Source organism: Artemia sp. Qi Xiang Cuo, chromosome 6 (assembly GCF_049724085.1).
Source record: "Artemia sp. Qi Xiang Cuo chromosome 6, ASM4972408v1, whole genome shotgun sequence".
Classification (NCBI taxonomy): Eukaryota; Metazoa; Arthropoda; class Branchiopoda; order Anostraca; family Artemiidae; genus Artemia; species Artemia sp. Qi Xiang Cuo.
The window spans coordinates 47,213,002-47,233,001 of record NC_142799.1 but is presented as its reverse complement, the minus strand read 5'-3'; the positions used below and the strand labels follow the sequence as shown (position 1 = coordinate 47,233,001).

Below are 20,000 nucleotides of genomic sequence, written 5' to 3'. Positions count from 1 at the left end.
GAGACATGGCTTTCCGATAATGATGACACTAGTGATTTTTTACTCCCTGGTAACCAAATAATCCATATGCCCAGGAAATTGACAAAGTGTTCTGGTGGTATCTCACTTTACATCCGTTCGAATGTAAATTTTACCAGGCTATCAGAGTGCGAATCTATTTTCTCTACACAACTAAATCTCAGATGTATTTATTCAATAATTGTAAACATAGTCTTCGGCCAAAATTCCTATATACTCTCCTTATTTTATAAACCTCCTCCATTTCCGACCTCATGTTTTTGTAATCTGTTTGATGATTTTTCTAATTTTATTAACCTACCCCATAAAAAGGCAATAGTTCTTGGGGACTTTAATTGCAACCTACTCAATGTTGGTAAATATATTGAATCTGACACTTTTTTTGAATCGGTAACCGCGAGTGGTCTTCTACCCACTATTTTTTTCCCCAGTAGAGTCGATCCAGTGAGATCAACTTCAAAAATAATTGACAACATTTTTGTATCCACTTCCCTGGGAAATGACCAGTCCTCAAATATAGTATTTTCGGATCTGTCAGACCATTTTATTATTTATTTGTCTCTACCTTCGCAACCACTACCTCTACGGTCTAGAATTAATATCCCAACACCTACTCAAAATTACAGTTCTGCAAATATAAACCATTTTATCGATTGCCTAAGAACCACTGACTGGTCCGATGTCTTAAATTGTCAAGAGGTAAATTCTGCCACAAAAGGTTTTGCGCAAAGGCTAAGTGGGATTATCCATTCAACTTTTCCTATTCGTAAACCTAACCGGAAAAATATCCCTATTTGCCCCTGGATGTCACATTTGCCCCTGGATGCCTCATATCGTAAAAACAAATTATATAAGTTAGCCTGTAAGACCAGTAGTGATAATTGACCTATCAAATTATAAAAAATTTTAAAACTTATACACTAAACTCATCCGTGAAGCGAAGAAAAATTATTATTATACAAAAATTCTCAATTGCAAAGGAAACCTGAAAAAGATATGGTCCACCATTAGTGATATACTCTCAAAAAATAGAAAATCAAAGTCTATGCGTATTTGCCTTAAAGACACAAATGGTAGATTAATTGACCCTTTACATGCACCTGACGCTTTTAATAATTATTTTTTGAATGTTCCTCATACTGACCCCCGCTCCTCCTCACAGGCTGTATTCCCTTGCTTCAATTTTAGATCCATGTTTTTCTGCCCAACTGATAGCAATGAGGTACTTCAAATCATCGGTTCTCCCCCTAATAGTTTTACTCCTGACTGTCTTGGATTAAGTAATAAGCTCCTGAAGACCATATCTCCTTTTGTTTACGAGCCCATCAAGCACATTGCCAACCTATCTTTAACCCAAGGAGTTTTCCCTGATTTAATAAAGTCAGTCATTGTTATTCCAGTTCTTAAAAAGGGTGATCCAACTGAGATAGGTAATTATCGTCCAGTCTCAATTCTTCCTGTTATATCCAAAGTGCTCGAGAGAATTATCTTCAGACGTCTGTTTCCCTTTCTGTTTGACAGTCAGCACTCCGTATCCTTGATTTCTCCTCCCCCATATGGCTTTAGGCCAAACTTCTCAACTTCTCATGCTCTAATTGACGCCACACAGTTCATACGCTCACAACTCGACCTTAAAAAAACTGTATTGGGCTTATTTTTGGATTATTCTAAGGCCTTTGACATGGTCGATCATAGTATTTTAATAAGTAAATTAAATAGCTACGGTATTCGTGGTGTTCCCCTCTCTTGGTTTGATTCTTATCTATCTGGAAGGGTATAGAGTGTGAGCTTAGGTGGAGTATCCTCTCAGCCCTTACCTGTTCGGAGGGGTGTCCCGCAAGGCTCCGTTCTAGGCCCTATTTTGTTTCTCCTGTATATCAATGATCTTGTTATAGACCTGGGCCCTTCAGTGTATCCTGTATTATTTGCTGATGACAGCAACTTCTTCATCACTGGCAACCATCTACCATTGGCAATAACCTCTGCCCAATTCCTTCTGAACAGAGTCCAGGCGTGGTGCCTTACGACTAACATGACCATTAATAGCAAAAAAAGTCAAATAGTGTTATTCAGAACCCCCTACAACAAAGACGTTATTCAACCTGCTCTTGGTCTCAGGTACTCCTCCGACATCCTCCCACAAGTGGAGGTTGCCAAGTTTCTTGGTGTATTTATTGACTCATGCTTGTCATTCTCTAATCATATTTCTTGCATAACAGCAATAATTTTGAGACAAGTTGCTATGATTAACCGTGTGAATTATTTTCTTCCTCCTGACCTCCTAGTTACCCTCTATTATTCCTTTTTTTTCCTTACCTTTCTTATTGCGGATCAGTTTGGGGAAATACAAAACGGTCCTTCATTAAAAAACTCAAATTTGCCCAAAACCGCGCCATTAAAGCAGTTTTTCGGCTTCCCCGTCTATATCCAACTCGTGATTTGTATTCAGATTTTGGCATAGATACACTTGATCAAATCATAAAAAAACTAAATTTATCGCTTGCTTACTCTGCTTTCCACAATAATCTTCCACCTCAACTCCTAACCTATTATAATATTAATAATTCGGAAGCCCACTGTCTCCGTTCATCCAATAGAGCCTTTAAAATTCCTAAATGCGTTTCTAGTGCTGCCCAGCAATCTCCCATTTACAAATCTATTATTCAATGGAACAAAATTCCCTCCAGTGTTGAACTAGCCACAAGTTTCTGCAAGTTGTATAAAAATGTAACAAAACTTGATGGTATAATTTAATATTTCCATTTTTAACAAATTTGGTCTAATTAGCCATGTTTTATTCTTATATATTTTTTTTTCAGTGTTACTTAAATTTTTTTTATTTTGGTCCTTAACAATTTCTCTTCTATGATCTTTATTGTTATTGATGTTTGTGTTATGTTTTTATTCGAATAAAATTGAATTGAATTGAATTAAGTAGATAAGTGTAACGTTACTGATCTCATCGTGGAACAACCCCCAGTTGTTGAAGTTGAATCTGATTTCTTTCCTTCCTTTGAAATATATGTATTATCATACGATTCATTTGCTCCCAATATCTTCAGGATCTTATCCGAATTTCCTCAGTTATCAAGGGTTGTCTTATCCCTGCTCTAGTCTTTGTATTCTGCACTTTCTCAGACAATTGAACTATCATAATTTTTCCCACTTAGTTATTTTCAAATACAAAAAGTCTGTTTTGCGCTGTTCTAGACAAGCTCCATGATTCCAAAACACAGAGTAGCATTAAGGGTATGTTACTATAGTGTAACCACAACTAAAGTTTCTGGGAATACCTAGAGAGTTTATACACACTACTCAGTTGATAGAATACTACCCATGCAGATGGTTTCAACTTCTCTGTTATAATTAATTCGATTTCAATTCAATTTCGCTGCAGAGGGTTCAAAACAATTTCTCTGTCATAATTACCATTTTGTGATATCACACTTCCAAGATAGCAAACTCAGTCACCTCTTCAGTATTAGCGTTTCCCTTCAGAAGGCTTGCTGCTAAACATTAAAGACAAGTTCGACATAGCGTCGGTCTTACCGGCATTTATTTATAGACCAGTTGGGGAAACTTAATGAAAATCTGAAGTGTATTATCGGAGTCTCATCATCTGCGAAATCGCCATCCTATATCGAACACTCAGGGCTGCGTTAGACATCTCTACGAAATCGTCACACTAATACAACAAATTCTGTGCTGTTGCAAACAACGTTGGGGGCAGGACACATTTTCGCCTTACCTTTGATTCAAAACAAATCCACTCAGTAAAGTCACTTTCAGTTTGTACAGAAAACAGTCATTCTGTTTATCACCATTAATTATATTTACAATTTCCCAAGGTATTATTATTATTATTATTTATTGGAAAACCCTAAATACAAAAAAGGAAAAGACGGAGTAATAAGCAAAAAAAAAAAAAAAAAGCAATACACATAAACTTAGGAGTTATACATGTGGTTTGTAGTGACGAACGCTGGAGCTAAGATCTAATCCTACAATACGCTAAAACTCGCCACCTTAAATCACAGTGTATAGAGTTATTCATTGTATTCCCCTATTAGAACACAAAGTCTACATCCGTTCGGGCAAAACTCATGTTGTTCGTTCTTAAGGACCTCATTCACTTGCTGTTGAATTCTGTTTAGTATTATCTGGCATCTCGTTTTCCTACCAGACGAAAAAACGCAAGTGCTGATTTGAAGAATCTAGCCTTTAAAAAACTTTTGTGATAAATATTTGACACGATCTCATGCTACTGTGGCAAATAGAAAGGGGGAACACATCGCTAATAGAGCGCAAACTCGGCGCAAATTACACTATCAAATTCAACAGGTCTAAAACCTCATAGAGGTCGTTTTAGCCTTCTACAGTTCTACGTACAAATTAAAACCAACGTAATCTCGATTTTCCCTGAGAAAGATAGTCGCAAGTGCGTTATTCTTTGCTGTTTTTTCCCGAGGGGGATTGCATTGAGCTAGCGGTTATAGAGCATAGGGAGAGGACGCACTGAAACAGAATTTTCAAACTATAAGGGCTGTTTACGTGACAAAAGAGGTGATACCGTAATAGTTCCTTATTTGGCAATTTTGTGAGACAATACGCAGTTTTGAACCAAGTTAGATGAAAATGTCATGGAAAAGACAGCCAATATGTTCAGGCAAAGAAAAAGCCCTATGAATACCACGATGACCCTCCCATGCTGACATGCGTCGTTTCGTTGTTAAGCAAATTATTGCGCAGCCTTCAGTGTAATTATTATAAATAAATGAAGGAACAAAATTGTTGCATAAAAGTTAAGACAGAATCCAAAACTTAAAATTTAAAATAAATACAGACAACAGAGAATAATTTTTCTGAGCAAGATTTAAATTTCATACGCAGTCCCGATGCGAGGATTTAACATGAACTGACTCAAATATTTCAACATTATTAAAACAGTCAAGTGCATCTGCGGTTATTTATGTTTTTTTTTTCATTTCTATGATTTTGCGTACGTGTATGTAAAATGTTCCCATTTTTTATGCTGTTTGACGACTCCCTAACATCAGTAAATCGTCTTTGTGGGCCCGGAGTTGAAAATGATCCAGTTGATTATCGAGCCCAAACTTCTTATTTTCAAATATATTAAAATCATTATTAGAAAAAAAAACCATCTCTTCCTAAATTAAGAATAAAAACTAATTAAGAAAGAAAGTCTAAAATCTGTTCAATGTCTTGTTCAAAATAACAGCTGGGATGATACAGTAAAGCACGCCCATTTTTACTAGTTAGCGAAGAATTGCTAAACATTACAATTATTTGCAGCTAGTGATGTGAAACCAAATGAAACCTGTTACTAATTTTGGATAGCAGATCACTATATTAGAGGTATGCTTAATTGTAGCATATATATATATATATATATATATATATATATATATATATATATATATATATATATATATATATATATATATATATATATATATATATATATATATATATATATATATATATATATATATATATATATATATATATATATATATATATATATATATATATATATATATATATATATATATATATATATATATATATATATACATATATTTTAACAGATTTTGCATTAAAAAATATGAAACCCGTTGAAACATAAAACGGCTATTATTCTGGTAAAGATTTATTAATACTAATCTTTTCGCTCATTGTGACATAACAACTTTTTTTTTTCAAGTACAAAGCCCACAGAAAATACTCTATAAATTTCTTTTCAAAAACAAGCTACGATAAATTTGGTGTATTATTGATGTGTGATCTATGTTATTCTAGTAAAGATTGAAAGAAGGATCGTCGAGCTCAGTGATCGCGTTTATAACAATAATTTGACTGTTCGGACTAACTGGTAAGAACCAAATAGATCACACACCAATAATACACAAAATTTATCGTAGCTTATTTTTGAGAAGAAAACGTGTCTCATCTTTATAGAGTATTTTCTGTGAGCTTTGTACTTGAAACAAAAAAGCTGTGATGGCACAATGAGCGAAAAGATTAGCATTAATATGAAAGGCTGAGGAAGATATGTTGAATATTTCCATGAGTAGATTTTTAACGGTAGTTTTGGGTACTCGTTTGACCGCGTGCATACTCGTTGATTGACCGACTGTACTCGTCGTCCCATATTTTATCTCTGTGCACTTCCATCATAGGGCAGCACTTCTGCAGTAGGCATTGATGTCATTTTTCCAAATTATTTTCTTTAACCTATATCTCACCCTTTGAATAGATGAATCTTGATTACAATTAATGGGGTATTTCTAAGTTAGGAATAATACTGCAGAAAGTTTTTAACATGCGTGTATTTATTTTCGAACCCTCCCAGCAAATGCCGTTATTATGTTCCCTGGCTAACACCTGCCCGAGGAGCACCTAATCGAATAACTGTCTAAGCAATTTTATTTTGGAAGAAAAACATACAAGCAGATTTATAAGAGACTGGAAAGACAAAAGGTAAATTACAGGTTAGGTTGTAGTTTCAGTATGTAGTTTCCTGTACAGTAGTTTCCATTTTTCTCGAAATTCATCTTTTCGTTTATATTGTAAACTAGAACATATCTATTGAACCTCGGATATCTATTGACTCTTAAAAAGTGAACTGGAACTTTCAATTTCCAATCAAATGAGCCCTCTCTGAAGTTTATACGAGCATCCCTTCCATAAGAACCATATATACCCCCAGGGCATAAATTAGAACACCTTCCCCCGGGCCCTGGGGATTGTGTCGACACCAGAATTTTTTTATATGATCTTTGAACTATTTTTAACAAAATAGCTTTCTCAAAATTTTTATCGGATGCATTTGGGGGAAAAGGGCGTGGGGGGCGGGGCTAGTTACCGTCCAATATGTTTTGACACTTAAAAAGTGAACTAGAACTTTCAATTTCCAATTAAATGAGTCCTCTTTGAAGTTTATACGAGCATTCCTTCCATAAGAACCATATATGCCCCCAGGGCATAAATTATAATCCTTGCCCTGAAGACCTTGGGGGGGGGATGCTCAGATATATAATTTCCAGAACTTTTAACTACGTTGAACAAAATAGCTATCTTAAAATTTTAATTGGATGTGTTTGGGGAAACGGTGGGCGTGGAAGGGGTGTTAGTTACCTTCCAATCACTTTCGACTATTAAAAAGGGCACTATCCATTTAAATTTCCAATCGAATGAGCCCTTTTTGAAGTTTCTACGACAACGCTTTCTATGAGAACCTTACATGCTCCCAGGACACATCTTTGATTGGATGTGTTTGGGGAAAAGGTGGGCGTGAGAGGTTAGTTGCCCTCCAATCACTTTCGACTATTGAAAAGAGCCCTAGCCCTTTGAATTTCAAATCAAATGAGCCCTTGAAGTTTCTACGAAAAATCTTTCTATAAAAAGCTTATATGCTCCCAGGGCATAACTTACAACCCTTACCCTGAGGGCTGTGGGGGAGTGTCCTCCTCAAAACTATAATTTCTATCTGGAAATCAACTATGTAGAACAAAATGGTTTTCTCAAAATTTTGATTGGATGTTTGTGGGGAAATGGTGGGCGTGGAAGGGGTGTTCATGGCCTTCCAATCACTTTTGACCCTTAAAAGAGCACTAGAACTCTCGATTTCCAATCGAATGAGCCACCTTTGAAAATTTTACGACGACCCCTTCCATATGAAGTGCCTCTGGGAAAAAAAAATTAATAAAACATTGGAACCGTATGGTCTTTACTTAGGCAACGCTATAGCGTTGCCTCTGATATGTATACTTTCGAATAGTTTTTCCTCTTTGTTCCTCCCTTTACCCTTCTCCCCAAATAAAATCCCGAATACTAAAAGCTCTGAATGGTATTTTTTTGCTCTCGAAGTAAGTTAAACTGATCCAAAAAATAGATTTTAAAAATCAAGCCTGAAGATATAGTCAAATTCTTCCTTCCTTAGACCTTAGTTCCGACTGTTTCCAGAAGGCATCTGATGGAATCGAAAAGAAGTCACCAATCATTCCTACATTTTGCTACTGCGACAATACCCTCCAAGTGAGGATGGAAGGTGGTGATGAGGTTTCAAAAATCTTTGTCGTAGGTGTACTTGAGGATGTAATTCAGTCTATCTCTATGACAGGATTCCTGTGATTTCCAATCACTGCATTTATGATTCAGCGGTTGGCTCTTGTTAAAACACTACTTAAGTACCTCTGCCGGCAGAATTTTACGGAATCAGAGAAAAAAGGTTGGTCTATTTTCTTAAAGGTGGTATGCTTTGATTTGTCACGCTCTGCAGCTAATAGATGTTCAAGAGTCTGCGTAGACAAAAGTTTTTGAACGACATGATTCTTCTTACCACTTCCTGGTTCAGATACCAATGTTAAACTGCACACAGTAGAACTGGCACAGCATTGCTGTAGAAAATATTGAGTTTGAACCGGAGCGAAAAGCTTTGCAAACCTCTAGAATACTGAATCCGTTGAAAGCTCCATTTGCTAGACCAATTATGCAAAGCACTTCTTTTGCAATCGATCCTGTGCTCTCAGACCAGGCAATCGATCCGGCAATTAACTTAGATTTCTTGCCTTGTGCCTTGGTTTCCACAAGTTATGTTTAAATATGGTTCTGTTATTATCACAATTTTTTTTTTACTATTTATTTCTAAACCTACTTGGTGGGCGGTTTTCTTTCGCCCCGTCCAGCAGTCTTACACACCAATTTTACGCGATTCAAGGTCAGAAATGTCGTCAGTAAAGCCCAAGGCCCTAAGCTGCAATTCTTGGGTTCAATGGGTACCCTCTGTGAAGAACTCCGGAAAATGGAATCTATGATTACTACGAATAAAAGTCGTGAAGGTAACCTTTGTTTTACTCCCGCCAGGATACGAAAGAGATATATTGGGCATCCGAAATTATCACGCAGCATTTACTAGCCTTGTATACATCGCTATATCCACAAAGACAAGCGGGATTCCATAGTGTAAGACGATCTTCTTCAAGAAAACTCATGTAGACTTTAGAGTGCCATTCAGTCCTTCCTTCAATTAGCAGTCGAAGAATCAATATCAGGCCTGCATATGAGCGATTTGGTCTAGAGCCTTGTTGCTCATCTCGAAGATGTTTATAAAGCTGTGACCTAATTTTCTGGAAAATGGTATGTGACGGAATTTGTATGGGTATTTAAAAAGAGAGGAATTTCATGACTGAAATTCCTTTCTTGAAAACCAGAACAAGACTGTTGCATTTTGAATCGCAAGGTAGTTTAGTTGTCCTCTAGACTGTTGATAATACTGATGTCGAAACAACAAAACAAGATGAAAAAGCCGTTTTTATCACCTTTGCTAATATCCACTCTTTAGCGGGTGAGTTTTCGTTTGCCCTCCTTTTTACTGCTGCTAGGATCTCAGCGTTGGGGGGGGGGGGTTAATCAGCTAAACAATACGGCTGGAGAAATTTTCAGGGGCTCTTCTGGTGGTTATTTATGCATAGCTTCCCGAAATGATGAGCTGAAACCTCACTCATTGCGAACTGCTCATTTACAAGGATTCTCGAGGAGTCTGCGCCTGGTCCATGCTGAATAAAAGACCTTTTTCTTATAGTTTTAACACAGCTCTGGAGTCCCTTGCCTTTAGTTCCTCCCACTCTATTTGTATTGCTTTTCGATCCAGCAAATTTCTTTTGTCGTTACTTGAACTTTTCTTGATGACATTGTCCACATTGTCTTTCTCCTACATATATCCGTCCTTGATCCGAAAACCAATTGTCCTTCGGGCTTTTGTAGCCAAAATTCATTTTCGTCACTTTTAATATTTTCCTTGTAAAATACAAGGGAAAACGAAACATTTTTCATTCATACGATAAATTGTTAAAATTGCCACCAAGAACAGTCTGTATTTCCGCGCTTTTTTGAATGGAGTAATAAATTTTGTAACTGAACCACTGTAGTAACCCTTTGGCATTTGGACCTTAGAAACCTGTTTAATATACTATACTTCAGAATCTTAATTTTTTAAATAAAATCAGAAACTAATTTTATATTTTTTCCCATAATATGCGACCAACCTAACATGTTTCTACATTTAAACCACAAATATAGGTGTAATTACATCGAAAACTTTCACAAATTACCAATGATTAAAAGGACCGCAAAACAAAACAATAACCTCGTTTTGCTGAATTTAGCCTTGCAGTAAATAACCTATTGCTCCATATAGCAATACTCGAATGAATCAAGTAAAAAGATCATTAATTAATGAAAAAAATTGTTTATTATCCACAACCGAGGTTTGCAGCAGAGATTAAGTAGAAAGGACGTCAAACTCCGGCATTTTAAAATATTCTCAGTTGAAAGGAGTTAACAAAGGGAGTGTTAGGTAAATGTTGAAGTTAAATGCAATATTTCTCGATATCAATTAAGAAAAGCTTTCCAAAAAAGAAATATCCAAAGAAACATAAAGAGCCATATAAAACTTAAGACCAGCAGAAATAAATTCCTATTATACAGTAATTCAAACTCAAAACTACCAGAAATTACTATTAAAGAATAAATGAAACTCAAAATGAACACAAAGTAAAATAAACGGTCATAGCAAAAATTGAGATAGCATTTACTAATATAAATGAATAAACAAATCCTTAAAACAAATAAAAATTAAATTGAACATACAAGCCAAACTTAAAATTATAACAACAAACACAAATTATTACAAAAAGGAGTTTGGCTACTAAAAGTGTTCCCCTTCCCTAACCGTAAAGGTTAAAACATGTTCACTTATTTTTATTTTAATACAAGTCTAAATTTTTATTTTAATTTCTGTTCACATTGGGTTTCTTTTATTCTTTAATAGTAATTTCTGGTCGTTTTGAGTTTGAATTATTCTGACAACCAAGATGAACATCGTATCTTTTGATTGAATATTTTGACGCCTTAGCCGTTCCTGGGATACTGTTGACACGCCCTTTTGACAATTAGCATGCACATGGTGTGTTTTGATTTGCTTCATTATTCCCTGAAAGTAGTCACAAGTAGATGTAGTATCAGTTGCAAACAGTCGCAGTCACCACCGCAAGTTGTCGCAGTCAGAAGTTGTCATTGTCGCAGTCGCAGCCAGTCACAATTGCAGCCGCAGCAGCAGAAGTAGTAGCAGTGCCCATGAAAGTTTCAAGTTAATACTCTTACATGTTCCTCAGAAAATGCAGATCCGCCTTTTAGATAAATTGGATGCAAATAGCGTCTTTTGATTTAACTTAACATACCCTTCAGAATTCCCCAAAATTTCATCAAAATAACCTTGGTCTTTTCGGACACACCCAGGATCAAGCATTCCCCCCTTTTCAAATGATAAATCCTGCATGTTAAAAAGGTACAAATAAACGATCCTTTCCTCGGGGCCGTGGGGGGAATGCCATCCCCGGAGGCATAGCTATTAAAAATTGCGACTATTTTCAATAAAATGTTCTTTTTAATTTCTATCGGTGCTAAAAGGGGCATCTAAAAGGGCAAGAGGGGGGCAGGCTGTCATCCTGTCATTTTTGAACATCTCTCTTTACCTTTAAAGTTTCAACTTAATACCCTTAGTCATTCCTTAAATATTACTATTGCGCCCTTCGGACGACACTCCTGCGTACAGAGTGTATTGATTTTGTTTGACACCCCCACAACACTTCCCAGAAGTTTTGCCTTAATAACTTTAGCCTTTTTGGAGACTAACGACCGAACATGCCCCCTTTCCCAATAACCAACCTTACATATAAACAATGGGTAACTTATATAACGGACAACACTTGCCCCATGGGCTCTGGGGGGTTTTGTCATCCTTATAGCCATAGTTTTTTGACTATAGAAAATTTTGAACATGATAGCTATCCCAAAATTTGTATCAGATATCTTTGGGAGAAGGAAGCTAAAGAGGAAATAGGAGGGAAACTGGTTATCCTTCAACCAGTTTTTAACATCCTCCTTAACATACTATAAAAGTTAATAATTAATACCGTCAACTGTTCTTGAAATATTGTAGATAAACCTTTTTGATGAACTATATGCACATATTATCTTTTCACTTAGTTTAACTTGTCCTCAACATTTCCCGTAATTACACCTTAATACCCTTAGCCTTTCAAACATAGCCAGAATCAAACATCACCCCTTACTAATGATATATCCTGCAAGTGAAAAAGGGCTTATTGCACAATTTACAATCCATGCCCTGGGGACTATGGGGGGCATTGGATCCCCGGAGGCATGTTTTTGACTTTTTTTTTTATATCGAAATCGCCTTTTCAAAATTTTGACCAATGACGAGAGAAGGGAGCATCCAAAAAAGGTTACTGGTTGTCCTCCGATAGCTCTTCAATACCCCCCCACAATATCTTCTTAAAGTTTCAACTTAATACCGTCAGCGGTTCCTTAGATATTCCTGATCCACCCTTTTGACAATCAGCATGCACATAGTGTTTTATACTGGGTTTGGCATCCATCTCAAAATCTGTGGGGGGTAATGACAACCCGAACATAATTATTTGACCTGACCTTACGACAATTTTGAAAAAGATGGCTATTTCTAAATTCTGAATTTTGATCGAATGTTTCAGGCATGGGAGGGGGCGGCAGCCCTTCAACCACTTTTCAACATCCCCCTCAAAACATTTTGAAAGTTTCAACTTAATACCCTTAGCTGTTATTAATATATTACAGATCCTCCTTTTTGACAAACTGAATGCACATAGTGCCTTTGGTTTAGTTTAACATAACCCTCAACATCCTCCAAATTTTACCTTAATCCCCTTAGCATTTCCGGATACACCCAGAATCGAAAATTCCCTGTTTCCCTAATAACAAATCCTGCCTGTAAACAATGGACAAATTGCACAATTTACATTCCTTGCTCCGGGGCTTTAGGGGCATGGCATCCCTGGAGGCATAGCTATTGGATTTTTTGAATAGTTTGAACAAACTGAGACTTTCAAAATTTCGATCAGTGTTGAACAGAGGGGGCACTTAAAAAGGGCAAGGATGAGGGGGCCTCCCTCCAATCTCTCTTCAACATTTCCTCAACATACCTTGAAAGTTTCAACTTATTATCTTCAGCCGATCCTTAGTCATTGCTGATAATCCCTTTCCACAACAAGCAAGCACATAGTATGTTTTAATTGTGTTCGCTACCTCTGTTAGCATTTCCTTAAAGCATGTCCTCTTTTTCAAAAAAAATTAATATGTTAACAATTGGCAACTTGCAAAACTTACTGACCTTGTCCCGAAGACTAGGGGGGAGGGGTCAACCCTGGAGGCATAGTCATTTTACCTTTTGACTATTTTGAACGAAATTGCTATATCAAAATTTCAATCGGATACGTCTGGGGAAAAAAGGGTACAGGAGGAGGGATGGGGGTGGTTGCTCTCCGATCACTTTTGACTCTTAACAAAGGCGATGAAGCTTTCGATTTCCAAGTGAATGAGCCCCATCCGAAGTTTATACAACCACCCCATCCATAAAACATATATTTTTACAACGGGCAACTTGCACAACTTACAGCACATGTCCCGTTGGCTGTGGGAGGGGGGTATTTCAACCCTTGAGGCACAGTTTGTTTTTACTTTTGGATTATTTTGAACGAAATGGCCATCTCAAAATTTTGATCAGATGGATTGAGGGGGGAAGGGCTATGGGAAAGGGGCCTGATTGCCCTCTGATTTTTGTCTCTTAAAAAGGGTACTACAACCTTCAATTTCCAATTGAATGAACCGATTTCAGCATCAGTGGACAAACGATAGCGGTAAGAAAAATTTGTTGAAAGAAAAATTTATTGCGCAAGATTTTTGAAACAAAAAATCATGGACACAAATAGTCAACTGGAGTTTATTAATAGTTGCATGATTGATCTCAGCTTAGTTCTCAGCTCAGTAGCGGGGTCTTTCATTACAGACATCTCTGGTTGACCATTTACTTGTATTCCTATTTTTTTTGGGATGATCATGATGAAAATTGGCGCTGATTTTTTAAATCGGTGCCGAAAACTAGAAAAATTTTTCAAGCTCAAATAGACTCCAATTTCCTTTAAAATCAGCACTGATTTGAAAATTAGTTCCCGAAATCAGCTTTGTGTGCCCAGTTCTTCAGACATTAAAGTTTAAAACTGGCCGGCAAGAAACACATTGGTACCAGATTAGACCAAACGTCCGAAACGTAACGCTGAATGAAGTTCATTTCTTATTTATTTATTTTTCATTTATTCAAATTCAAATTAAAAAAAAAAAAAAAAATGCGAGGTAGGGCATAATGATGTGTTAAATAGTTTCCCCGTGTGACAATCAGACCTAAACACATTAAGTACATCCAATGTGCGACTAAAGATCGCACATAACCTGTTATATTCCGCTTTACGGAGTCTTAAACATCATATATGCAAATTTATTAATCCTATGAAGTAAAATTTCAAACAGAAATTTAATAAAAACATTCGAAATGATAAAGTACTCTTTGTTTTCTTAGTCTGTGATAATTTCTGCGATAGTTTCTGACTATGTTTATTGGCATTTGTTTTTTTTTACTTCGGACAACCAGCTCGATCAATAATCATATTTTTTCAACCAATTTGCAGTAAAATGGTTCGTGGTAGCAAACTGTAAGTAAGGAGCGACTTGGGCTATTAGTAACTGAGTTTCTAAAAAATCGAGTTTTGATCACAATTAGTACATTAATAAGATCGACTTTTTATGCTGATCCCAAATACATGAAATTCATTAAGGTCAAAGTGATCATAAAGAAGTTACGAGCCTGAGAGAATTTGCCTGATTTTCAAAAAAGGGGGATCGCAGATACGTGTTTATTTGTTTTTTTTTCTCCCCATTGGGAATCATATCGAAACATTGGTCCTAGAAAATAGGAAAAGGGCTCATTTGAACGCATATTAAAAGTTCTAGTGCCCTTTTCATGTATCCAAAAATAGCGCTACTGTAAAGTGCCTTTTCTACCATTTTGTGGCATCAAACTACGATTTTGTCCCAACGCTGAGATAGCCAATCAATTCGAAAGAATCAAAAACTATATCAAAAACTGAATGGTGCACATTCGTTACTAAAAATTCACGTAGTCCATACACGATAAATGGTTGATATAGACACTTGTTTGAAAGCTTCATTTAACTAAGTTAATTCACTTGATGTATCATAAATTATATGCAGTGATGTATAATTGCGCACCAGCTATTATGAAGGAGGGATGATGGTTCATTGTGTAGGCAGGGAGATTTTAATGCCAAAATTATGTAACTCTTCACGAACCTTCACATAAATATAACGATGGGTCAGGGGAGGTAGGGATTAATCTCTAATCCCGCTTTATTTGAAATAAGCCAGAAGAAGGGTATTGCGGGGTGACGGATCGCTTCTTATTGCAGAATTTTTTTTTTTTGTAACATAAAATATTTAACTCGTATTCTTACTGTCACACAAGCTAGAGAGGCTGAGGGGTGGGGAGCAACTTACGAGCAACGTCAGAAATTTATCAGGAAGAGAGGTAGGCGACACCACGAACTCTGTTTTTATCGAAATTTAAATGAAATTTTCGGTTTTATGTTTATTTTTCTTTTACATTACACGGTTGGTGGTAGCGAAGGGTAAGTAAGGAGCAACTTGCGTCAACGAAAACTAAAACTCTAAGAAGAGGAGCTTTGACAACACTGCAAATATTAAAATGATTACATTATACTAAGAATTAATAATCGTTACATTTATATGTTCCCAAACAGCTCGTGGTAACGAACTTAAGTAAGCAGCGACAACGCTCAATAGACCCGAGACTCTAAAAAAAAATAACATTTTGATATCAATAGATATATGAAAAGAATCGGCTTATTATGCTGATTCCAAATATACATGATTCATCAAGTTTAGTGTTACTCATCAAAAGCTACGAGCCTGAGAAAATTTGCCTGATTTTCAAAAAAGGGAGAAAACACCCCCTAAAAGTCAAGGAATCTTAATGAAAATTACACCATCAGATTCAGCGTATCAGAGAACCCTCCTCTGGAAGTTTCAAGCTCCCATTTCAAACCATTTTCTAACGAATATTAAACTTGAATGTAAAAAAGGGGAGTTAAGGGAGGGAGAGATAGCCTTCCTTCACATTTAACAGAATTTTGGGCCAAACAGCTTGGGGTAACAAAATGTAGTAAAGAGCAATCCCTGTCAATAGAGACCGAAACTTTTTCGATTACAACATATACAACAACAACATCTATTATTCATGGTCATTCTGAATGCGAAAACTGTATTAGTTTTGAAGTTACCCATTAATAATTTTTATCATATGAAAACTTGGATAACTTTAGAAACACGAAATAAACTCCCCCAAAGGGGTGCCATCTTAATGCCATCTATGTGGTGAAATTAAACATATATGAGAGACCAAAACGGGTAAAGAATTCGGCACTAGACTTTACAGCCCCTACCGGGGGTGCTGATTTCTGTTTCATGGCCCTTCAGCCAGGACGTGGAATTGGCTATGCTTAAAATTCGACAATTTTGCTTTTTCTTACAGACAGAACAAATATATATATATATATATATATATATATATATATATATATATATATATATATATAAATATATATTAATATATATTAAATATATATATTATAATATATATATTATATAAATATATATAATATATATATATATATATATATATATATATATATATATATATATATATATATATATATATATAATATATATATATTTTTGTGGGTTTGTGGGGGTTTGGGTTTTTTTTTTTTTGTGTGTGTTTGTGTGTGTTTGTGTGTGTGTGTGTGTGTGTGTGTGTGTGTGTGTGTGTGTGTGTGTGTGTGTGTGTGTGTGTGTGTGTGTGTGTGTGTGTGTTAGTTTGTGTGTCTGTGTGTGTGTGTCTGTGTGTGTCTCTCTCTCTCTCTCTCTCTCTCTCTCTCTCTCTCTCTCTCTCTCTCTCTCTCTCTCTCTCTCTCTCTCTCTCTCTCTCTCTCTCTCTCTCTCTCTCTCTCTCTCTCTCTCTCTCTCTCTCTCTCTCTCTCTCTCTCTCTCTCTCTCTCTCTCTCTCTCTCTCTCTCTCTCTCTCTCTCTCTCTCTCTCTCTCTCTCTCTCTCTCTATATAAATATAAGATGAAGCGCGCAGTATGAGGCCTGAGGTGGCAAAAGATCTCCCTATATGGAGGAGATGATAGTTAATTTGGATAAAATATACTTAATGTCGAAAAGCAATTACATTAAAGGAAATCTTCCCTTGAAGCATTGGTGTGCAAAAGTAATAAATTTATTTGTAGAATTAGGTTTGAGGGGTGGTAGCCCTGGTTACATTAGCCCTTCCAGCCCTTCTAGGGTAACCCTAGTTATACCACGACAAGCAAACATAAATCAAATACAAAAATTTTCTCTAATGAACTTAAAGAACGGCATTAAAACTTAAAGCGAATAGAAAGTATTCAGTGTATCAAGGGGGCTGCCCCTCCTCAACCCTTGATCTTAATTCCAAAGTTCCTTTTTTACTCCCAGTTCTTTAAGAACAAGTACACAAACAGAAGGGCCGTAGAGTTCGAATGAGAAATATTGTTAAAGCACTATAAAACTTCAGTGTAAAGACCGGGGGATTGAGGCGGGGGCATTCCCCCTGATATACGGAACAATTTCAGATCATTTTAAGTTTCAATATTACTCTTTATATGAGAAAACCTTTTTTTTTTACTTTAAAACAATAAGAAACTTTTGTTACATGCTATGCAGTAAAAAAAAAACCACACACTACTAGATATAAACTATGTAACCTTCTACAAGCATTTTCATTGCTTGGTCCATATAGTGTTTGAAACGGAATTCATTAGATTAGTTGAAAAATTAAGTTTACATAATGTGCTTGCAATTAGAGTATGTAAAAAAAGAGGCAGTTTTACATATTTTACTAATCGATCCAGCAAAGAATGTCTTTCCATTACTTTTGACAGTCAGTTACATGATTAATTTCAAACAGCTTTACAGAAATAATAAAAAAACACGTTTGTTACTAGCTCATTGTTTTGAAATCATTAACACACAAAAAACAGGTATGTCGAAAATGTCTATTTTTAACTGATTTTATATTTGTTGGTTCTAACAATTACTTTTTTTTAAGATGTTTAAAAAGCAATGGTTTGGCTGATGCATTTCCAACGTATAGTGAAGAAACTGAACTATGGTCCAAATGAATACTATTTTATTAAGCTTGTCAATTCAAATGATACTAGGAATGACATTGTTGTGCGTACGGGCAGAGACTCAATCACCCAAAAAAGGGAATATCTACGGAGGACAATGGGAAGGCTTTGAAGAAAGCTTCAACGAGCTATATGAAGTACTTCGAGATTACAGAGACAAAATTTTACTCAAAAGAAATTACAATACTTTGGCAATGGATGAAGCATATACTAATACTCATGATTATAATACTGACTATAGTACAGAATGTGAAATTGTGTTTGGTCATATTTGTTCAAAAGACCTCATACTGGGCCTTGGCCTGCTAGCCTTGTTGTTGCTTGGACTTTATTTTTGTACAGTATTGCTATTTCCCTACTCAACATTATTGTATTTTGACGAAACAACTATGACTTATCGTCCATTTTTTACGTTACCATTCGGAAAATAATTTAAAAAGAAATGAATAAGTGTTTCTTTGATAGTTAGAAATCAAAGAGGTACTAACAACAAGGCCATATACAGGGGGAAGTTACCCGGTTTGATCCCCCTCCCCTCGCGAGATTTTTGTCAGACTCAAAAAACGTAACAAAAATGCATATAAACAAATTTGTGATGTTTTTTTAAAGTTTTTTTGTGCCCCCCCCCCCCTCCCACTTGAACAAAAATCTTTAATATGCCCTTGATTGACAGCGTCATGAATAAAGATCGACTCGAGAGCCAAAGAGAGACATAGTGAAAGAAAAAAAAGAGAGGGATCAAGAGAAAGAGGTGGAGAGAAAAAAAGAGAGAGAGAGAGAGAGAGAGAGAGAGAGAGACGGCGGAGAAACGGAAATATTCTGCAAAATGTATATGCAAGTATCGTCACCATGCTAGTGAGGTCGCCTGATTAGGTTCCCTGTTTCTTGCCCAGGAGCTGTGCAATGACAGTGAGTATTAAGGCGATACAGCTAATAATTTAGAAATAATGAAATGTGTAGACTGATTATTTAGAACTGATAGGATGTTTAAAATTTAATTTAGTTTATCTACTTATGCTTTGAATCTGAAAAATAATGATTTAGAAAATCAAAATATTATATTAATTTGATTATTAGCTATTGATAACGTTTCTAAAATAAAGACAAGTTTAATACTTTAATTTTGACTTTAAAATAATGAATTTTGAAGACAAAACGGAATAATTCTTAGGTAAATTAGGTCACAATGATAAAATAGGTTTAGGTCTTAAACCTTCACGCAACACTAATGCTGCCAAAAAACGAAAGGAAAGCGGAAGAAGATATAAAAAGACCAAAAGAATGTCTATATTAGAGGTCCCAACAATATATTGTACCTCGGCTGCCATAATGCAAAAAACATTATGTAACTTTTTCTTTGTACTTGCTAGTAAAAAATAAACGACAAGTAAACCAATTTTTCAGATTTTGCTAAACTAATATTTAAAACTAATATATAATATTAGTGCGCGTTCAAATTAATCGATAGGCTTAGTCCAATTCGCAATATCTCTTTTGGCTATCAAGATATTTCTCAAGATCGTTTTTAATATTTTTTCGAATTCTAAAATTTACTATATATCCTTTCCTCGCTTATAGCAAAGATATCAGAATATTGAAACTTTTATATCAATGTGTTATAAATCAAATGTATCTCGTTCTAGAGGCCGGGGGGGGGGGGGATTTTCATTGTATAAGCTACTCGTGCTTAATAATAATTGAAAGTATCTTTTTACAATTTTTCTTTTTTTTTGTAAAATTTACGCCCGGTAATACTTC

At 35.7% G+C, this 20,000-nt stretch overlaps 1 protein-coding gene across 1 annotated transcript in view; it reads right to left on the bottom strand.

The window, feature by feature from the left end:
- The window catches only part of LOC148951294 (E3 ubiquitin-protein ligase HERC2-like), a 299,149-nt gene that overhangs the window by 114,364 nt on the left and 164,785 nt on the right, over positions 1 to 20,000 (bottom strand).